The sequence below is a fragment of the Equus przewalskii genome, chromosome 20, assembly GCF_037783145.1.
Source record: "Equus przewalskii isolate Varuska chromosome 20, EquPr2, whole genome shotgun sequence".
Classification (NCBI taxonomy): Eukaryota; Metazoa; Chordata; class Mammalia; order Perissodactyla; family Equidae; genus Equus; species Equus przewalskii.
The window spans coordinates 15,530,610-15,552,517 of NC_091850.1; the positions used below are offsets into that span (position 1 = coordinate 15,530,610).

The 21,908-nt window shown below is 39.4% G+C and overlaps 1 protein-coding gene and 1 long non-coding RNA gene across 3 annotated transcripts in view; one reads left to right on the plus strand and one right to left on the minus strand.

The window, feature by feature from the left end:
• The window catches only part of LOC103548211 (uncharacterized), a 70,632-nt gene extending 57,539 nt beyond the window's left edge, over window positions 1–13,093 (plus strand). Inside the window, exon 3 of the long non-coding RNA XR_544196.2 lies at window positions 9,398–13,093. This is a non-coding gene — a long non-coding RNA (uncharacterized lncRNA). The remainder of the gene's footprint in view (window positions 1–9,397) is intronic.
• Window positions 1–21,908, minus strand: part of MAP3K1 (mitogen-activated protein kinase kinase kinase 1) — a 74,402-nt gene that overhangs the window by 37,755 nt on the left and 14,739 nt on the right. The window lies entirely within an intron of this gene.

Here is a 21,908-nt window from a genome sequence, read left to right on the forward strand (position 1 = left end):
TTTGGTTTCTAAACATACCTCAGAAGGAATTTGTGATTGACCTAGAGCTTCAAAGAACCTTTCTCCCTTGAGGGTAGGTTTGTAGTTCTAGTCTCTTTCTAGACCTACGGAATTTACATGCTAAAGAATGAGATGCTTCAATGGCCCCTTCTCAGTGAAGCCACTTGCTCCCAGCCATTGCTGACTGGACAGTCCCTCTTACAGATCTCCCCTCCCTTGATTTCTAGGAGATGATTTTTTTTTCCCTAGCTCTGCTTCTAATACTCTGACTAACCTCATCAGTACCAGACTGTTGTCCTGGAGTCCCTTATATGCCAGCCACTGCCCTATTCTCACAGCACTAAAATACTCCCTTCTTAAGCACACCAAGATATTTCATACCTCTCTGCCTTTGCAGATGATTTCTTTCCTGACAGGAATACCTTTGTCATTCCATCTGCCTTCAGTAAAGAATTTCGTACCACCATTCTACAGCCGTCAGCCACTCCTTCCCAGTATGCTAATATTAATTATAATACAGCATAAACTCAAGTGTCTGTGTAAGTATCTGCTTCCCTCTCCACATTGGGAGCCCTTCCAGGAGAGGCTATAATAGCTTATTCATTTTCCTCTCATCAGTGCCAAATGTCCTGGATAGGCAGAGGGCCTATCCAGCCACAGCCAGCTCCTCTTCTGAGGATGGTGCTCAGGGGCACCATGCTTTGTACACGTGAATCCATCCCGCAGCCCACAGTTTGCTGGGGCAAGAATGTGCCCTGGTCCAAAGACCTTCTATACTGAATGGTACTGAACATCTTAACCAGGTCTTCTCTCTATGGGAGTTTGAATGCAGGCTACACGGACAGTGTCACTGCAGGAAGAATGGCACCAAAATAGAGAAAAAGAGCAAAGGAGTAAGTATGAGCAATGAGACAGAAATAGCGAGAAGAGAGAGACATTAGTCAGAAGGAAGATGCTGGTAGAGATGGAGAGAAGGGAAGACGCAATAAAAGTAAACCTATGAGGTGTACTTGGGTTCCCTGACACGCTGTCAGACGATCAGAGCTACTTTATGCCTCCCTGGGTAGTAAGTAACCAAGTTCTCCAGAGGCCGCGTGTACGTGCTGCAATGGAGGAAACTGCATGGGCCCTTTCCTTTGCACTGAAATAAACCCTAACGTGTCTTTCTTCCCTGCAATTCCAAAAAGCCTGACTAAAACACTAATTCAGCATGCTGTCCTGGCACATAGAGGATATCTGATAAATACTCAAAATTAGAATCCTACCAAGTTTACTACAATTTTTTAAAGGTATTTCTTAAATGGTTCATCTTTAGCATGCAAATATTAGTCAACAACTAGTGATATGGAGAACTAACTGCTAGACATCCATCATAATAGAAGAAGTCAGGCCAGACAAGTAGGTGCTGTACATGTGTTAACTTACTTCACTCTCCCAACAACCCTATGAGGTTGGTACCATCTGAGGCCTGGAGAGACTGGGTTACATGCCCAGGGCCACACAGTCTGTAAGCAGCAGGACCAGAATTCAAACCCTGGTCTGTCTGACTCTGAAGTTTGTGTTCTTCATTGGTATGGGAGGTCACCGTCAAATCTGATTTTGCTTTTACAAGTTAGCATCAGATATCTGTTTGATAAGAATACAAAGAAGTTTAAACAAGTTTTTACAATGGTGACTATTTTAAGAATTAAAGAAGGACATTAATTCTATTCACTAGAAGAGCACTTCACTGTAACAGGAGTAACAAAGACTATAATGATCACAGGAAATCTTTCTGGAAATTAATGGGGTTTTAGCCTTGGTATACATAAAGATTTCCAGAACAGCTTAGATTATGGATGACTTTATATAGAGAGAATCTCAATTCTCACGGTGTCCAAGGAACCTCACGGAACCCTGCAAAATTCACTGCATTATTTGGGACAAGCTCAGTTCAGAGCCACCCAACTGAGGTCCACCTGTGAAGTTCTCATAGCAGCAGGAAGTCACGTACTAAAACCCACCAGCTTTATTACTGAGAGGAGAGGAGAGTAAGGGAAGAACCATCTTTCAAAACAAAACTAGCCCATGCGGAACCCTTAAAATTTAAGTTTCTGAGTAACAGGCAAGAGAAGGAATGACTGCGGCAAGGGTGGGGAGAGTGTGTGGTGGAGCACAATGGCTAACAGCAGAGGCTAACAACCCCTAACCATGGTCAGGGCACTGTGCTAACTGCTCCACATGGGTCATCTCAGTCAACTCTCATGAGATGGGACTCTGATATCCCATTGGCAGGGAAGAAAAAAGACAAGGAGGTTAAGTTACATGTCCAAGGTGATAAAATCTATATGTGAAAAATACAGGATTTAAACTCGGATATGAATGATTCCACAGTCTCTTGTTTCCTATGGGGCAAAAGGAAAATGAGTATTCACAAGTGCTTAAAATTTGCTGACCCAGATCTGAGGGCAAAAAATCTGTATCTCGATACTGGAACAACTCTGTTTTCCCGTAAGAAAATTTCTCCAGAGATATATTGTTATTGGCAACTGCTGGCCTTTTCCCTCTTCTGAGCAAGAAGGATTAAATAAAATCATTGGTAAGGGCAACCCTTCCATCTTTATGTAACGTAACTTTTACAATATATCTAATTTTACATAAGAAATAATAGTATATAAAAATGGCTCATATTATGAAAATCAGTCCCCAAAAGATTTTATTCCAGGTTATGCTCAGTAATATGTGACCCTGAGAGCTAAATATGGCATAACTCCTATTTATTTACAATGAGAAACGGGCGACGTTTTTTTTTCCCCATACAGAGTAAACATCCTCTCTTTAGCACAACAAAGGACTGTCATTTCTTAATATGGGGATGGCCATGGTATAATCAGTTTTATAATATGTTCAACCTCTATCAGAAATCTTTATCGGGGGGAAAAACTATTTCTAGTTTGTGTGCAAACCTTCGTATTTAGTCCTTTGAGGGATACAGGCACAGAATTTCACCCTCAAAATGCTCATGTTCTGGTTAACTACACCAAAAGTTCAATAATATAGGGGTAAAATAACGAGGGCAATAATATAACATTATCAACAATGATTATACGCAGTTTAATACCACCTAAGTAATTTTGATTGACTCATATTTAGAAATTATTCTAAATTGTCACTAAAAGTCAATATATCTGACATCATGGGTTAGTTTCTATTAAAATATCATCCCATTTGAGTTTTAACATTAAAATTATTCTCCAGTAAAAATTATAGGATTTTTGAAAAGTAGAACATGGTATAGAAACACAAAGAGTATATATGAAATTAACCAAAATTAAACCAAAAGAGTGTATTAATGGATAATCACAAAGCAAATGCTCACTCACTAGCTGACGTAAGCCAACTAGACAGAAAGCACAAGTTCTCTGAGGGCAGGGCCTTTCCCTGGGCACGTCCTGCCTGCAGTTACAAAGAAAGCACCCACAGCAACAGATGCCAGGGGCGCAATAAACAATTGCTGATTCTGAGTCAGAGTAGCTGGTTATCACTTCTGATGAACAAAGATCCAGGAATTAACACCATGCAGATGTTGCACCTAGCACACACAATCGACACACATCGCCCATTTAACCCATAACTTCTACCACAAATTAGTGTCTTTGGGACATATAAACAATTTCAAAGAGAACAGGAAGAATATTCAAAAAGTTTCCTACTTCTAAATTAGTAATTTGTAAAAGATTGGTTTAACAATCATTGTGCAAACATAATGAGGGAGTTTGCAAAAGGCAGAGAGCTACTAGACAGTATCAAACCATTCTTAAGGTAGTAACTCTATTTTTTTTTTTTTGAGGAAGATTTGCCCTGAGCTAACATCTGCTGCCAATCCTCCTCTTTTTGCTGAGGAAGACTGGCCCTGAGCTACCATCCATGCCCATCTTCCTCTACTTTATATGTGGGACGCCTACCACAGCATGGCTTGCCAAGTGGTGCCATGTCCGCACCAGGGATCCGAACCAGCAAACCCCGGGCCACCAAAGTGGAACGTGCGAACTTAATCGCTGCGCCACCAGGCTGGCCTTCTATGGAATTTTTTTTTACAGTAAATTACCTCTGACCTAGTCTATAGAGTAAACTATGTGCCTCAGTCTTCCTTTAGAGAAGACAAGTGAATCAAAAAGAAAACTGTATTTTAACTGTATAGTTCTCCTATACTATATGTAATATGTATGCTAGAAATGTATGAATATATTTAAAGCAATTGATATTCTACAGAATACTGAATGAAACTCTAAGGGATTGATAGGTAAATTATTACTGGTAATTATAAATCAGTGTGCTAAAAATTTAGACACCATTAAAATATATTTTTAAAAGGTACATAAAATATTTATAACTACCAACTAGACACCATTATGATAGTGATAGTGAACAGAGGATACATTATTCAGTGAAGAAAGAAAAAGGATTCTAGGTTTTCTTTTATGAGTCACATTTTTGTTTAAATCCATTCAAAACTGTTTTATGATTAAAAGGCAACTTTCCTGATCACAGATATTCACAGAAATATTCAAATATGAATTTGATAAAACTGCCTTGCAGGAAAAGTAACTCTTGTGAGATTAATATACAAACATTGCGGATAGACTTCAAGAGCTTCCAAAGTTATTGACAGGTTTAAGGTAAAACACCACAGCTAGACTTTCAAGTGGACATGCCTATGTATGAGTAAATATCATCAAACTAAAGGGGCTGTGGTTCCTGTGGCTGAAACCCAGATAAACTTTAAAGATGCAATGCAAAACAATTTTCTAAATCACTTCTTTTTTTTATTTTTATTTTTTTTAAAGATTGGCACCTGGGCTAACAACTGTTGCCAATCTTTTTTTTTTTCTGCTTTATCTCCCCAAACCCCCCCACCCCCGTACATAGTTCCATATCTTAGTTGCAGGTCCTTCTAGTTGTGGGATGTGGGACGCCGCCTCAACGTTGCCTGACGAGCACTGCCATGTCCGCGCCCAGGATCCGAACCCTGGGCCGCCGCTGCGCAGCGCACGAACTTGACCACTCGGCCACGGAGCCGGCCCCTAAATCACTTCTTAACACCTGCCTAGTCCTAGAAAGAATATAGAGCAGCAATGCAAAACTTGGTTAAGATGTTTCCTTCATCCATGTCCCTCAGAAATGTAGCTGGCCCGTTCCATTAAAAGCTACCACATTCAAGTTATTAATGTACAACAAACAAATCAGTCTAATATGCATTACTGATGACATCACTCAATAATGGAATTGAGATGTTCTATCCAAATCTGGAAAAAGAATCATTCTTTCTTCTAAATGTCTTAATAGATGAAATAAAAATCAGCAAATTTATATAAGAATGAAACTAATTATGTATACTTTATCAAGCCAGGGAATATATAAAATAACAATCGTATGTATTGACAAGTATGTAACTGATCAGTCAAGAAATTGTCAAAATCCAATAGAAGTTAAAACTTGCCAGGAGTAAGATAATTCAGACAGCTCAAATTTACAGCAAAATTCAGAGGGAGGCGGAGGAAAGTAGCTATGCAGAGACACTCAAGAATATGCAATGACTATTAAAATTGATAAGAATTTTAAAGAAAACTAAAGGAAATAAGATGAATGAAGTTAGTAATCAGGTTAGTAAGGAAATGAAAATCCTAGATTAGCAACTTAAAATCAGAAAATATTATTTTTAAAAAAGCTGTTGAGGAGAAAAACCAGAGAAGGTAAGAGCAGACACGTCTTCAAGTTAACACCCCTCATATGTGGGTATAAAAGAAAACAAATTAGACTACAAAGTGAAACCAACACACTGTCAGTTCTATAATGACTTAAGACTCAAGTTCAATGAAATTCACTGACTTATCACAAATTATGAACTAAAATTTGATGGTAATATTTATGCAGACAAGTGAAAATTATAAAAAATGGTCAGAATTGGACAGAAATGTGTTTTGTGATTCTGTAAGATTCACCATCTCACAAAACATATGAAAATCTTATTTTCTGGGAGCCCCATGTTTACAGGAGTTTAAGACTAATATCGTCCCATTTCTCATTTGATCCTTTCCAACAAAAAGCCATGGAAGCTTCAAATACTTTTAATCCTGTAGGCTAGTATTCTTTTGATATTCAGTGCCAAAAATTCCACTGTTTATTCCTCCCTTTGTTGTGTCCTTGATACTTGACGAAGAACCTTTAGAAACCTTTGGGGAAAAAAAAGGGACGTATGAGCATCCTCTTCCTTAAGGATTGCTGAAGATAGATCAGTAAGCAAGGAAAAGGATGCTAATTTTTTCCAGTATTTGGCTAAATGTGTATTTCCTTTTGAGAATTCCCCTTTCGTGCTACTTGACAAATCTAGGGTTGGAAATGTCTAGAAGACAAGCGATGCATAAATGTAGTGAGCTTTTACACTACATTAGAAAAGTAGATCCAAACTCCCTACGCTGCTACCGTTGGGCAGTGTTGAGCAAATCGATGTGTCCTGTCCTCCATCTAAGTGCACTGGTACAAAGCAGGTATTCAGGGGAAAGACGGCTGCTTCCTCACCATTTTGGTTTTCATCAAAAATATCCCAAGTCAGTGTTATGTGGAGGCTCTGGTGTATGTTTTTCTTTGGAACCTTCTCCAGTGGATCTGTGACTACATTTTTACTAAGTCAATTATCTTTAAAGAAATGAGGTAGTTCAGTTTGAGTAGTATTCTAAGAGATCAAATGAACAAAGCTAATAATTGAGAATATTCCCCCTTTTTTTAAAGTTAAAGTTAATTTAAAGTTAAAAATGTAACACTGAGTGAGTACCTTCTACGTTAATGAAAACCCTTAGATTGTTTCTAATGTTCCCAGATTAACGGAGAAGAGGGTAGAGCACTGAATTAGAGCACAAAGCCCTCTCACAGCCTTTGCTAGGAAAAGGATTTCTTTCAAACCCTGTGGAAACGCTAGTACTATTTCTACACTACTTCCTTCTAGCTTGTGGAAAGGCATGTTAACTGGGATGCTCAGAATGAGGACGAATGACTTTCTGACAAATGTAGCTTTTCTTCTCTTTTAATGCTAGAAAACCACCACCCTGTTCAATGAACGTTGGCAAGCCTACTAAGTGTAAGCTAAGGGCTAGGCAATAGAGATACAAATACAAAGTCAGATAAAGAAACAAAACATAAATAAGACAGGATCTCTATCCCTGCAGGCACTTAGTCAGGTAGAAGAGAGAAAATACAATGCCATCTCTGCTATAACAGAAATATTTTAATATATCATAAATAGGTGCAAGGATGGAGTGGATCGCCATCCTTAATTTTATCTAAGGGAGCCCTGGAAAGATCCACAGAGGAGGAATGCCTATATAATTTCAAAGGAAAGAACAGACTGGCAGGCATGGAGCTGACAAAGGCTGAAAAGAGATTTTCTAGACAAAAGAAACAGCTTTGGTGAAAATAATGTTCTATAAAATACTAAACAGCTTATGGTTCTGCTGTTTAGGAAACACTACATAAAATGAAGTTAAACAGGTTTATTTAAAGACCTTTGCACATAATTCTCCAAGAGGAAAGGAAAAGCAGGTGAGCAGCATTCCTCACACTTATTTGGCACAGAATCCCTTTTAGCAGAACACTTTCGACAGAGTAGTGCTCCTGGGGATATACTGTGAGAAACCTGTACTGGATAATCTGTACTTCTGGCCCAAATTAGTCAGTGTATCTAAGAAGAAAAATCTAGAGAAGAAACTAACACCAGCTGTCTTAATGTCTTAATCTAAGACTTCTCAAGCTATCACAAAATTCAGCATGTCTTTAGTGCAACTAAGGCTCCAAGAATTCAAAATGCGGGGAAAAAGATTATTTGACAGCCAGCTAGAGAGACAGGTAAGATCAGCTGGTATGAACCCATCCTAAGAGAAGTGGGAGGCAGACATTCAAACTTGGCCCAATCTAACCACTAGCAGAGACCAGAGTTTGTCACCAAGATTTGCCTCTGGCCCAGTCCACTCACTCTCAGCCAAGGACCTAGATCTGGGGTTAAGACAAAGAAGACATCAGCCAAAAAAAAACCTCTGACAAGCCATTTTCTCTAAAAATCTCTATACATCTAGAGGAAAGCCCCAGAATATGAAATTAAAAAGGGGCCTCAGGCATGGTCCTCACTTCACTGCAAACCCCCAGAGCTCTGGCACAGTGGGAGCACTCGTGTGTCTCCAGCACTGATTGTGGTGTTCCTGGCAGTGACTGGTGGGAAGCAGGTCTAAGCAGAAGCAGCATCAGTGCCCAGCAGTGGCAGGGAGGCCAACATGGCTGAAGGGGGTGAAGGTGATGGCTGAGGAGGCAGTGCTATCCAGAGGTGGCTACAGGGCAACTGACCCAATTCATTCACCAGCACATGCAAAACCCACACAGGGGAGTTTAGAAAGTATTGCCGGGGCGGGGGGGGGGGGGGGGGCGGGAGGAGGTCTATCAGGGGTATTGATGGCGCAATAGCCACCCAAACCAGTAAAATCTGGATTGTGTACACAGCAAAACGAAAACGGCTTCTTTATTCAACAGAGATGACATAACTTGAAGGACATATTCCTAGGACAGGGTAGATAAAGTGAGAGGTCATACCATAAACATAATCAAGAAGTATGGCACAGTGATCAGGGGCATGAGCTCTGGAGCTAGACTACCTGGGTTCAAATCCAAGGTCTGACACTTACTAGCTATATAGCTTTGGCCTAAGTTATTCAACCTCTCTGTACCTCAACTTGTTCACTGTAAAATGGGGATAATAATACCTACCATATAGAGTGAATATTAGAATTAAATAAGTTAATATACATGTAAAGTGCTTAAAAGGAAGTTAACCTCCCTAATTTTCTCCCATTAACTTTTTCTTTAAAACAGCAGTAATAGTTACTATTTATAATGCATTTCCTCTGTGCCTTTCACTGTTTTAAGCCCTTTACATATAGTTCTCACCTCAGCTTTAAAATTAATGAACATGGATGAAGCGCTTAAAACAATGCCAAGTACATGGTAAGAACACAATAAATGTAACTACTACAACTACTACTATTCTTATTTATGGTGATGATGATGATGATGAAAGCTACTCTTCATGGAGCACCTCCTGAACTAGGTACTATGCTAGGTGCGGTGCATACAGTGTCTCTGAGTCTCACACAGGGCTGCAAGGTAAGACACATCATCTTCATTGTGTGGATGAAGAAACTGCTGCAGAAAGATTAAGTAACTTGACTAAGAATCCCCAGTAAGTGAGAATTCTGAGTTTCAAAACCAGGCCCCCCTGGCTTCAAAGCCCTGTCCCCCTCTTCTACATTACGTTGCTTCAGAATTTCTTTTAATAATATGTTAGATGAAAATAACAAAATACAACTATTTTTTCTAGTTTCAGGAGGTAACAACATTGACTAGAGACATCTGGAATGTGAAGACTGCTGTGCGAGGCTACCATGTGGTGGGGCGCCAGGAGGGAGGGAGGAGGACAAAGGAAGCTCCGACTGTTTTTTAAATATTCATTTCTTTGCACCCACCTGCAGCAAATATGATAAAACGTTAACATTTATTAAATACAGGCGAAGGGTTCATGGCTGTTCGTTATACTATCCTCTAATATTTTCCCTCTGTATTTTTCTGTATGGCTGAAAGAGTTCCTTAAAAATAAACATGTGCTACTGTGTGTACTACTACTCTTTACACTGTGGAAAGCTTCATGGAACCAGAGAAAAATAACAGAATTGGGGAGTCTGGAGAATCAGATTCAAGTCCTAACTATGCCATTAATCAGCTACAGGATTTTAAGTAACTCACAACCTTTCTAGAATTCAAGAACTTATCAAATCAAGAACTTTACCAAATAAAATACGAAATGATATCTTAGGGCTGTCCAGTGTGAACATTATGATTCATTTATTAATGCCACTATATAAATGCTGTAATCCTATGAGGGTGATAAAACATCAAAGAATTAAAGCTCAACAGGACTCATAAATTCACGTTAATTGTTAAATCTGGAAAGTACCTCCCAATAGCTTACTTGCATAAAATATTCTTTGCTACTCCTGTAATTCATTGGCTCCCAGCATTTTAAAATGTGAGAATCTGGGGGTCAGCCCGGTGGTGCAGTGGTTAAGTTCACCTGTTCCGCTTTGGCGGCCCAGGGTTCCCCGGTTCGGATCCCAGGTGAGGACATGACACTGCTTGTCAAGCCATGCTGTGGCAGGCATCCCACATATAAAGTAGAGGAAGATGGGCATGGATGTTAGCTCAGGGCCAGTCTTCCTCAGCAAAAAAGAGAAGGATTGGCAGATGTTAGCTCAGGGGTACTCTTCCTCAAAAAAAAAAAGAAAGATGAAAATGTGAGAATCCTTTCTTAACATTACCATCACCATAGACATGGTACACATGTGGATCCACAGACCCTGTGAAAACTCAGGCTGGGAAATACTAAACTTTTAGACTCGGTACCCTAGATAGTTTGTATCATAAAAGCAATTCAAACCTAATTACTAAACAGGGTGAGTATTATGTATAAGGGACTCTGTCAAAGCTCTCTCAGAAAGATCAAACTATCAGGAGGAACATTCAAGAAAGAACCACAAAACATGGATTTTAAGGTTGTTTTACACCAAAAACATTGACTCTTCTAGTCTTTTTTTTTTTTTAACGAATGAACCACAAATTTCTCCTCCTTAAAAGACACATACCGTTTTGCAAATTTAAGTGCTACAAGTCAAAAAGATGTAAAGTAAAGAAGCAGCCTGAAATGAGAACTGAAGCATGGCGGTTCTCTGCCCAAGTCAGTCTCAGCTCCACTTGTGACAATGTCCCAACCTGAATTCTAACTCCCTCAGTCAAGGGCTCTCTGCAGCCACACAGCCTGCTTTTCTCATAATCTGTATCATAATTTCAGAAATGCTTATCTGTGTCAAATCACAGAAGTGATGGTTTGCGTTTTTTAAATGGAGAAAAGCTAGGATACATTAATATTTAATGAGTTATTTTGAGTGCTAACCTGAAAACACAATTACTGCTAAAATATTTTTGCTTTTGTATTATTAAAAATTATGTTTTTAGAGAACGCTTGCCATTCAGCCAATTAACACTCCTTATTTAAGTAACATGAGCAGTTGTCACTGCAATTTATTCCCTTTTTCTTCTTCTACTTTTAAGATCTTTCTTAGATGCAATTTATTCTTTAAACTGAAAACAGTGACTAACTTTTGGTTAATTACATCTGGTGTTTGCGACACAAGTTTGACATAATTGAGTTAGACAATACAAACATTTTCTATGGAAGGAATTCTAGTATCTTACAATATATATTTTTTTGTTTACTTCAGGATTTTAATACAAAATATCATCCCTCAGTGGGCTGTGCAATTAATCTGTCCACCTCCTTTGTAAAAAATCACTCCCTACTTGCATAGTCCAGTAAACAAGTGGAAAAAGCTGGAGACGGTTGATGCCTAGTAATAAATGAAGCCAAAATACCACAAATGTGCCAATAAACTACAAATAATGGTCATGTAAAATTCTCAAATGAAATCTTTTAATTCTGATACTGGTGCGTTTGCTAGTGTTCATGTTTTCACCCTTTCACTGATTAGATGATATCTTTTTGGTACCGAGAAGTACCATACAGATTATTCTAAAGTAGGTATTTGGACTTGCAACCTCAAGAATCTCCCCAAACCACCTTCAGCCAAGTTGAGATCAAACAACCCTAGACTAGTATTATCCCCTAGGAGACTGGAGTTTCCCCAGTGGGTCTTGACCAATGTCATATGTTCCTCGATCCCCTTCAATTATTCCTTGGAATAATTTCTTCCCAGCCATTTGCTCACCTATTCCTACTCACTGAGTGTCTATATACCCATCTTAAAACAAAACAAACAAAAAACCTTTGGGCCAATGAGTACATTAAAATAATGAAAAGGTTTTGAAACTTGCAAAGTGCTGAATCATGCTTATGTTTAGGTGTTGTTTCTACAACTGCTTTTGGAGGCACAAACTCCCTGTAAGAATACTACCCACTCTGGTTAATCCTTTGGAAGGTAGATCAGGAATGAACCTAACTTCTTGGTTCATTGTCTAGCATAAGTTACCTACTGGAATTAACAACAACACAGAGTTGGAGAAACTAAGAATTCAAAGTGAAATAGAACATTCTAGGAATGGAATGGGAGGGAAGGAAAAAAAAACTTCATTCAGTATGTGGCACTCTTTCCTTAAAAATGTAATTTAAGCAAATATTAACATTATAGATGCCATCTGCCCACTAATCACTTGAGAGAAAAGGCACATTAATTCCAACATCCTGTCCCAAATATAGTCTGAATCGTTACTGTCTGTCTACCTAAATAATGTCTTCCTCATTTCAACAATTCTGGAGGTATTCACAAATATGCCAGTTTCTTTTCACTGCAGCAAAAGCTACAATTCAGCAGAACCAAATAATTGCATTTATTTTAAACTGGCAAGTTTAGACTTATGACTTAGCCTGGTATACGCTTCAAAAGACAGTCATCATAACCATTGTCTAATTTTAGTGAATTCAGTTATAAAAGAATAATCTGACTGGAAATGGGGCAAAGGACTGTACTTGTAATATATAAATTATACTACTGTATTATTCCTATTTTAAAATGTGACAGCAACTGTTTTTCATAAGCATGCATGTGAATATTCTTTTTACCTAGAATAACTATGACAATTGATTATCATTCTGGCTGATACTCAATCCCAAAATTTTTAAGTTGAAAAATGGAAACAAAGCTGACAATTAATAAAACGTGAGTTTATCCAGTACAGTCATGTGTCACTTAACGGGGATACGTTCTGAAAAATGTGTCGTGAGGTGATTTCGTTGTTGTCGTGAGGTGATTTCATTGTCGTGTGCGCATCATAGAGTACTCACACAAACCGAGATGGCATAGTCTACTACACACCTAGGCTGTATGGCACTAATCTTATGGAACTACCATCGTATATGCGGTCTGTCACTGACCAAAACGTCATTATGTGTCACGTGATTGTATACAGAAGCAGCAAAAAATAAAAATAAAATTTGTTTAGTTTTCCTTAGGCATTTCTCTTGGTGTCAATATGTCTAGTTCTCACCCCATCACTCAAGTTCTAGGGTCAACCCTCCCTCTGAGAAACTGTTCCAGATGCTGCCTTCAGTCTCCCCCACTGGTCACAGTTCCTCTGACTCAGTCAGGGTGGGGGGGGGGGGTCCTCCTCCATCCCCACTCAGCAAATAGCACTCTATTAAAATGGCCTCTTATCTGTCTTCAACACTTGACTAAGATTCTTAAGGGCAGAAATGGGTCTCAACTTTATGTCCCCTGCCCCAGCAGAAAGCTCAATAAATATACACTGAATAAAGGAACAGATTGATCTTTCCCCTCAGGCTGTATTTTACTTGAGGGCAAGGCCCATGTCTTACTCATCTTCCATTCTAACAGTACTGACTCTCAAATGCCTGATACTTGTACATGGCAGGCTGTGAGGAAGCACTGCCATTCCAGTATTAGCCTCCAGACCAGAAAGATCTCTAAGATGCAAATAAACTTCACTGAGGCCTTTGTGTAAACCAAGTATCCACCATTAGTTGTAGGGGCACTGCAGAAACAGAGAAGAGCTGGAACACCAGTCGTGGGGAGAGTGACAGATTTCATCCCCAGTAAAACATTAAGAGATGATTAGTAAAAGAAGCTAAGATCCATAAGCCTAGACATCTATATTTCAGTGAATAAAACTTTCTCTTAACTTCGGAACTTGTCCACATCTCTAATTTTGTTAATGCCTGTTGATTTTCCTGTGGTTAATAGAAATAAAAGGTCTTGAAGAAAACTCCAAAAGGGGTTGTGCCTGGGAGGGGAGAAGGAGGAGCCATGAGATCACATCCTATTAGGAAGCAACCTGAGAGGAAGAAAGGGAACTAGCTGAGGGGGGTCAATAAGTGGGTGTGGCCAGGGAAGGGGCAGTGCTAAATTCAGGGTCCTCAAACCGGGATTCTCCTAGTTTGGGGGGAGACAGATGGCAGGATGCATTTGAAACCACAGCATAAGAATGAAAAATAGAGCATCTATTTTTAGAAAGTCAATTTTATTCCAAGATTTGGGAGGGGGTGCAGTGACAGTTTTGTGTTAAAAATACAAATATGACTAAAACATAAAATTCAAATGAATTAAGGTAAACCATGAGACTAAGGACTTGAATCAATTTTGTTCATTGTTCCAAGAAAGCATTCCCAGGATGGCACACTGCACAAGACACTCCTGGGTCCTTTCTCTTCAACAGAAGTTTGCTGAATGGATGGCCAAAATGTTCACTAATAAGCTAACAAAGCTGTTCTCAACAACTTTCACATCATAATTTGGTGTTCACATAAACAAGACAAAACTTCAAAAAAGTTGTTTACGGGGCATAATTTATCGATGGCACAACAACTGCCCATATATAAGTAACAAGTCACCCTCTACCTGAGGCAGCGATAAACTGCATAACTGCCAAATATTAGCCATATTTCTACCACTTTTCATCCAAGAAAGCCTATCAGTTATGCATGAGAAGTAATATTCATAGAGATATTTCTTAATATGTCCTAAATTATTTTTCTAAAACTAAGTCATTTTAAAACTCTGATATTTTATTATTACCAAGAAAGTACTCTTGGATCACCTCCCCAGGTGCATCGCCACACCTACGCCTTCAACATCAAAATGTGACTGATCAGATACACAGTCGGGTACACATGCTGACCCAAGTTAAAATGGGACTGCGACAGTATTTCTATAGCGTAACTACAAGCGACAATTAGGAAGAGGGTAGAGAAATGCAAGAGCCACCAGGAGAGCCTGGACAGAAAGTAATCCTCTGAATACCTGGGGCAGGAAGAGTCACTTTAAAAGAAGTGTTCACGTCATCCTAAGGGAAGTCCATAAAACATGAAAAAACCAAGTAGAAACCATGAAAGGAGTTCCAAGCACACTTACAACCATGTTTTTGTTAGAACATAATCTCTGAGAGTAGGGACTTTTGTCTGTTTCATCACTGCTGTATTCCTAATGCCTGACATATGGCCAATTCTTAATAAATCTGTTGAGTGAATGAATGTTTTGTTACACCATGAGCAACAATAATTTAAACAAAAAGCCCCCCACTCTGTGCTCCATCTCTTCAGGCTATAAGCATTCTTTCCTGTTCTTGCCTTAAAACAAAAACCAACCAAACTGACCCCAGAATGCTTCTTTGCCTTTGCAAATCCTTGGGCTTCCGCCTCTCTACTCCTCTGTCCTCCTCCAGCTTCTCAAGAGGAGCCTGTGCTTCCTCACCACCGTCATCCCCTCCTAAAGCACAGCGGCTCTGACACCCATCACTCCACTGAAACTGCTGGTCTTGAGACAGTCACTGCCACCGCTACACTCCTTGTCCAGCGGCGTGGCTACTTCTGACCACTGTCTCCTTGGACAAAAGCTCTCCTGCCTTTCAGGTGTCGTCTGTCCTGCAACATCTCAGGGTCCTTTGTGGGTTCTTCTCTGCTCTCTTCCAGGAAACCCAGGCACTACTCAGAGGGAGGAATCTGAGCTACAATTTCCCTACCACCCTTCCAGAGGTATGGATATGAGCCTGGGCCTAGCTATCAAGGAATTAAAATTGCCCACAGGACCGCCCCATTCATTCCTCAGTCCTTGGCAATTGTGAAAGAGTCTGACCACCCCAGGATTCAACTGAGCAAAGGTCTCATTAGAAAGAAACACTCTTGAGAAGCCATGAAACTTCGATCCTAAACGTGGAATTACTATCAATGTAATAAGATATAAAATTAAGCATATCTTACTTTTCACAAATTATTTTCTTAAAAGCTGTGTATAAATAAAATATACATCATAAAATCATTTTCAGGAGTCTGACACTGAATCATTCTTGGTTTTTAGGGGTGGGGTGTCAATTCACATTTTTATTAAGGTGACTTTCTTAAGTATTTATTTAAGTATTTACTAAGTATTTCTTTATCTTTTTTCTTCATTGCCTACATCACGTGTACCCTAAAAGGGCAATCAGTAGGCAGCACTCATGAAGCTGTCCTCATACCCAGTGTATACATGAATACTGTCAAATCCAAGTTGCACCTGCAACTACCCCTCAGTTTTCTCCAAGAGTTTCTCATGAATCCAGTTACCAGCAATCAATAACTAGCTAGAGAACACAAGAACTGAATTATTTTGCTACTTCCCCAGCTCTTATCTGAGAATAAGTCAGTTCCTAGCACAGCAGTATACACATAGTATGTCAGTAAACATGTACTGAGTTGACGTGATGGTGTAAGTTTCCATAAGCAGCACATATATAAGACTTACTGGACAGCAAACACATTGCTATTATCATTTAAGAAAACAAAACAGAGGAAGATCACACACACAGTTAAGGGCAAAGATGTTTATCTCGCCTTGAACGAGATTTCAGTTTTACAAAACTGAGTGACCTTTCTGTAGTTAAACTCAAAGATAATCTCCTCTGTTTGTAGGGGAGGTATAGGGTCAGGGAGATTACTGAATTCTCTCACAGCCACTAAGCTCTTTTAATTATCAAAGAAGATGCCTGATGAACACAAAATAAAGATCCCACACTTGACAGGCAGGCATTCGTTAACTTATATTACTAGTAGAGAACAAAGATCAATAAGAGAATAAATGAACTGAAATTCATTAGGTATAACTCTATACTGGATGTTAACCTTAGATATTAATATCTTTACTCAAATGAGTAAACAGGCACAACCAACAATTAAAACACACTAACAGAATGCTGAAGTCTGAATTGAGGTTTAATTTAAAACCACCAGAAACAAAACTAGCTGGTTTTTTTCAGGATCCATTTATAAAGAGCTCTAATAGCTACATTTACTTGTAAAGAAATAAATTTCAAAATGCCTGAGGTACCCAAGACAGCTCCCTCGGAACACGCACTAGGACACTCAGGTGTGAGATGAGAAGCGGCCGAGGAGGAAGTGTGTGCAGCTACAGAGCGGAGGGACAGGATTTTTCACTTGGCCTGTCCTACTTGCCTGGGGAGGCCACCTAACCTTTCTGAGGTATTCCCACCAACTGTAAAATGGGGACGACGCCTGTGTCATAGGGCGAGGGTGAGCCAGAGTCTGTGCAGGCACTCTGTTCACAGCGAAGGTTCCACAAGGGTTAATTACCAACAGCTGCTTTTAATGCACATGCACTCCAAGCACGTCTCCAATTCTGCTGGCAAAAGTCTGCGCACTAAGAAAATTCACCCATATTTGCAGCCTGGAGCCTATCTCTTCTCTGGCACAGTAAACACAGTGAGGTCTAAATGTATTTGTGTTTACAATTGGCTTTATGTTATAAGAACTTCATGTAATGATGAAAAATATCAAAATGTTTTACTGATTCTTCCTGTATATTTTGGAAGACCTAAACATTAAAGTCATCACTAGATTTGATTTTTACTTGAATAAAAGCCAAGACAAGGAAATGAATAATAGATAATGAAATTTGTGCTGACGTAACTCAAACTCATCTCCTGATTTAAAAAAATACAAAAGCATGCATAAAAGATTACCATAAAGGTTAACAGCACAGTCTGGGAGTCAAACTGCTGGGTTCACATCCAGGCTTCACTGCCCACTAGCTGCCAAGACACCGCACCTCTCAGAGTCTCTGCTTTCTCATTTGTAAAATGGGAATAAAAACTGCACTGACTTCAAAAGGATGGTGCAAGGATGCCCAGTGTCCCAGGCACAGAAGAAGTTAACTATTATTGCTCTTTCCAATAAGACAAGGACAGCAGGAGGACAACGCTGCGGAACGAGGATGAACTAAGGTGACCTAGGCCCGGCCGCCCAACCCCACCCTACGCTGCGGTGCTCAACCTCCTGACGGTGATTGGAGCTCTCTAACGCCACTCCAACCCTCAGAGTCAGCAGGTTGCACTTTCCAATTCTAAAACACCGTGACCACAAATCCTACTGCTTTATTTTTACCCTGTGAAAGCACTTTCATGTCCATCATCTCATTTGATCTTCTCAAATTCTGGAAGGAGGAAAGGATCGTTATTCCTAGTTCACAGATGAGGACAGTCAAACTGAAAGTGGTTCAAGTAACTTAATGACCTGCAGAGGTGGAAAGACAGACAGTATTGGGGACAGGCCTGACGGGCCTGAGCCGACACTCACATTCAGTCGACCACAATAAGCAGTTGGAGAGCAGGTTAAATACATTTCAACTAAACACACCTGCTAATTCCCTATCCAATAGAAAAAAGGGAAAGAAGGAATCAGATATGTCCATAAGGAACTCTTGAATTTGAACTGCGATTTGATTAGGCTTTTCAGTTTAACTGAAATAGTGAAGAAAACTGAAGCTGTGCATCAGAATAATTTTGGTTTTCAAAGTTATTATCCACATTGTCTCACCATTAAGTAGGGCTACTTGACTCTCAAGAGGTCAAAGAAGAATTCTCATGGAATTCATTTGTTTCTGATTTTTTATTAGTCCTACATAAGCAATCACAGAATACCTTGAGATAGACTAGAATGTTCGAAAGAGTTTTTAGAAAAATGTCTAAAGTTCTAAGAGAAACAATGATTCTAAATATCATTTAGTAAGTGTAGAAGTTAACACGCTACCCATTTTTTGACATGGCAGGCTAAAGGCCCACCTGGTAGTTAATCTGATTAAATCTGATAACAAAATGGACAATCAGGAACTCATTAAGCTACAAATAAGGGGTTAAAAAAAGTTGAGGCCCAGGTCTTTAGTGGTCCATCTTCCTCTCAGAGTCTTAACTATCTCGGAAGAAGCCTGATTAGGGTTTGTAGTTCACTGGTTCTGGAGACTGATTCCAGCCACCACCACTAACACTGCCACCACTCCTTCCCGCTCTCCATCCTGATCTGATCTCCTAAAACATCCCGTTGCTGCTTCTAGGCTCCAGCAGGCTGGAGAACAGGTAACAGCCTTTTGAGCAAGTGTTCTTCAGGAAGAGCAGCTCTTCGCGGTATCTGTGCCAAGGAGTCCACCCTGGCTTCAACTGCAGCACAGCAGCTGATCCCTCTGTTGCCCAGGATCCTAGATGAGACCTAACGATGTTCCCTTCCCAGACTTACAGTAGCAACTCCAAAATTGTTACTGGGCTGCAGGGAAAAATCTGAAAGCCACAGCGGGTAAGAGCACTGACACTGCCATTTCCCCCATGACAAGCACAAGCAACACAGAACCCTGGAGAAGAGTCCGTGAAGACTGTCAGGTTTCCACAGTGACCAGTCTCTAAACCCCAAATTCACACACGTGATCCTAAGAAAAAAAATTTTGCCCCATTTTCACAGGTAAGAGAGCTGTGGAAGACAGAGCTAGAATGCTGAAATTATGAAATTTCCAAGACATTGTAATGGTTTATGGAAAGAAGACAGAATATTGTATTTAAAAAGATTTTACGCACATGGCTGCCTAAGCCTATGGGAAAGAATGAATCAACATTTTAAATATATTATACTCAAACAGAAATTTTTTATAAAACCTAAGTGTTACTATCAATGTTTTTAATATAAGCTATCTCCCATAGTACACTGAAAGAAAAAAAAATCAATCCTAGATTAGGAATTTAGAAAATCAATTTTAATTGATAGCATCCAGTTTTCTATGTCCTTGGGGTAACTTTTGTGACATATTTAAAAACTCTCTGGCTTTGATCAATATAAAATGTGGCTCACGTACTCCACATTCACATGAAATGACACACTGGGCAGAGGCAACCCAACAGTGTGAGGGCAGGAAGTCAGTTTAGGAGTAAAAGTATGGTATAAGTAACCCCAAAGTGTAAAGCAAACGTGATCACAAATGCAAACCCTATCAATGCTCAGTAAATCATTTACAAAATGAGACATATTTTTAATAAAGAACTGAGAAATACAGGAAAAAGTGTGAGTGCACTCGCACTACAGGAATTTTGCTATATCACAGAACTGAGTGTAAGTGGCTCACCAAAGACCCAGTAACAGCAAGTTCCAGAACAACTTGCCAGCATGGAGTGAAAAGGCAAGATGTATGGGGGGGTGTGTGTGTGTGCGCACACGCATGTAGGGGAGGCAGGGGAGGTGGCATGTGTATCTGTAGGAGGGAATAAGAAACAAAGACAGAACTCAGAAAAAACAATTTTATCTTTGCTCCATGTATGGAGAACACTATCCTCTACTTAGATAAGAAATTTCTACTAATCTGTTTTTAGTAATTGAAATCTGCAACATTCAGTATTTTGGGGAAACTTCAACAAGAATAAAGCATCATATTACACAATGTAATTCTGAACATATTTCTTTTGAAACCTGCTGTATGTAGATATAAGCTGACTTTGGACACTAATGGTTTTATATCTTATCACCAAAACTTGGCCCACCAAAACTTCTCCAAAGAGAGAGAGAAAGCAAGTAGTTCTTGAGCATAAACCTTTTCGCTTTGATGCCAAAACCGCCTTTATGCACCTAAGTCCAAAAAGGGAAAGCTTGGTTCTCATAGTTTTTGGCACTATTCAAAACTCTTCCAGCAAATCCTCTTGCAGAGGAGGGAATGCTCTAATATCCACTCATACCATTGCAGGATGATTTCAGTTTGCATTTTGCAAATGACAGTCAAGCTGCCTTATTTATTGGTGACAAAACCTACAGCCAGTTATCACGATCAGTCACTGACTGTGAATAGGCTAGAAGAATGCTCAGGCAACCAAGACTCAAAGGGACTTTGCTCTATTTCCTATCACAGCCTTGCCTGGAAATCATGTGCTGGGAACAAGTAGTAAGCGCTCCCAAATATCTGAATAAATGTTCACGACAATCAGAACCAGGGAACTGTATGAGTTGTAACGGAAGCAGGAAGGGTTAAGTATTCTTCACCACCACGAGTCTAAGACTAGCAATAATCACTACTGGATGTCCGTGTGCTCAGCAATGAATTAGGAGCGGCTTAGTTCACTGTGTGAAGAACAGCAACGGGCAAAAGAGCTTTGTGTGAATATGCTTCAAGTTGGTGCAATCACCATGATTAAATAGGTTAATAAGCCATAGTCCAAATCTATTTGAAAGTCAAAATTTTCTAGAACTTGAGCCCCAAATTATTGGACTAAAAAGAAAAAAAATCCATAGTGAAATTCATACTTTCCAGTAATTGCCAACTCTGTCCAAATTTTGTGACAAGAACCCCCAAAATATAATTAAGTCTGAATTTTCACAATTAGGAAACAATACAACTAGGTGTCATTGAACAGTACATTTTTTTTAAGATTTTATTTTCCTTTTTCTCCACAAAGCCCCTGGTACATAGTTGTATATTTTTAGTTGTGGGTCCTTCTAGTTGTGGCATGTGGGATGCTGCCTCAACGTGGCCTGATGAGCGGTGCCATGTCTGCGCCCAGGATCCGAACCGGCAAAAGCCTGGGCCGCTGAAGTGGAGCGCACAAACTTAACTACTCAGCCACCGGGCCGGCCCTTGAACAGTACACTTTTTAAAGTTCTAAGTAAAAAGAATTAATGTATACATATGTTTATTTATGAGAAGGTCTTTATAAATACAAGAAAAAGTCAAAAGATCACTTTGCTTATTAGAGTTATCCCTGGGGAATGTCTCTTCCTTATATAATTAAAGTTAAGGGGGAAAAGATAGTTTTTAACTGTAAAGTAACCAAAAATTAGATTTAACGCTAGTTTCAAAACTGCTCTCAAAGCATTGTTAAACACAACCATGTTAACTACTTTACCATGATTTTCTCCACTTTGCAAAATACTATTCTCCCAGGATAGTTATATGCTTTTAAAAAAATAAAATAAATATTTTATCATTTAATGTCAGTTAACAAATATTATTTCTCTC